Below are 1,773 nucleotides of genomic sequence, written 5' to 3' on the forward strand. Positions count from 1 at the left end.
GATGTTTTAGTTATTGACAAGCAGTGCTTACACAATGTCGAGGCTTTTTCTATTTCTCAGACTGCCCTGCTAGTGAGTGGGCTGGGGGTGCACAAAAAGTTGGGAGCGGACACAGCCAGGACAGCTGACCCCAAATGACCAAAGGGATATTCCATACCATATGTTGTCATGCTCAGCAATAAAAGCTAGGGGAAGAAGAAGTAAGGTGGGGGGACATTTGGAGTTAAGGTGTTTATCTTCCCAAGTAACCATTACACATGATGGAGCTCTGCATGTCCAGAAATGGCTAGCCTGCCAATAGGAAGTAGTAAATGAATTTCTTATTTTGTTTTGCTTGCACATGCAGCTTTTGCTTTACCTGTTAAACTGTCTTTATCTCAACCCACAAGTTTTCTCACTCTTTCCCCTCTGATTCTCTCCTGCATCCCACCGGGTGGGAGTGAGTGAGAGGCTGTGTGGTTAAACCACAATCAACTGCCAAAAGAAGGCTGCATTCCAGCCTCAACCAGAGTCACTTACAGCAAGATGTCCTGTTCAGTGAGAGCCTGAATCATGCCTCACTCCTGGTCCTGTCCTACAAAACTACCAGGAAGAAAAACTGCTGCAGTTTTCACCCAAAAGCCCTCCTGTGATCAGCTCCCACAGAGTGGGACAAAATTATGCAGATGGTCACAGAGGTGAGCAAACATACAGAAAATCACCTTCTCACGCCAGGTGATTTCCCCTTCTTGGTTTCAGGGCTTCAGTTTCCACTGAAGCATCACGCCTTAGATTCCTCAGAAATGCCCCATCTGGGCAGATTCTGTGATCTGTTCATAGACACTCATCCAGTTCTTTTCTGCATGGGAAAAGGGATCTCTAACTCGAGATCTCTGGGTGAACTGGGGAAATAACACTGCCAGAGGAGAGCTGAGAGCCACCTCCATAGAACTCAGCCTTGCACAGAGACACCAGTTCCCTCAGACAGATTTTTACACAGCCGAGGAAGGTTCCAGAACCAGAATGTCACGCATGGCACAGAGGTACAAGGAGACCTTGACTTCCTCTAGCGCAGGAGGCTGAATTTCACTGTGGTATTTGGCAATGCTGTGAATGGACTGCTCTCCTTGGAGCCAGTTGCTGCCTGATATGACAACAACTGGAGGGAACTTGTCCTCTCGTCTGCTAGTACCAGATTATAGCGTGAAAGTTAGAGCTCTGGTGGGTGTGAATGGTCTGGAAGGTGTCTCCCTCCTGCTCCACCCTTTGCTGAGTGACAGTGGTCTGGCCCATGGTGTCTGCAAGAAAGCCAGAGAGAGCAACAGTGCAAGGAAAGACTCCAGGAAGAAAAACTAGAGGTGTGATGCAAGTTCTTGTGGAAGAAGTCTTCCTGTTCCTTGCTCTTCAGCAAGAACACAAGGGCTGGAGACAGCAAGGTCATGAGGGCAAGAGCTCTCAGTTCTCAGCTCAGTGTGGTCCCACAGTGTAATAATGACCATCACCACGTGCTAGGGTGCCCCTAGAGGACAACTGTATTGTGCCCCACTCCCAGATTCCTGCTGTCTTGTTGCCCAAAGATCCCAGGAAACAGCCCGTTGTGTTTGGCCCTCGTGCTGGCACCCATGTAGCAGCTGAGAAAGTTGCATCCTGCTTCCAATTTCCTGTTACCCAGGATGGCTCCTGGGTCCCAGTATCCACAAATCAAAGCTAGAACAGAGAAAAGAGGGGTCTTTGCCAGTTTTGACATACAAGAAGAAATCAATGGCCACAGCATGCTTCATTGTTTGCACCAAC

The sequence above is a fragment of the Nyctibius grandis genome, chromosome 26 (assembly GCF_013368605.1).
Source record: "Nyctibius grandis isolate bNycGra1 chromosome 26, bNycGra1.pri, whole genome shotgun sequence".
NCBI classification, from domain to species: Eukaryota; Metazoa; Chordata; class Aves; order Nyctibiiformes; family Nyctibiidae; genus Nyctibius; species Nyctibius grandis.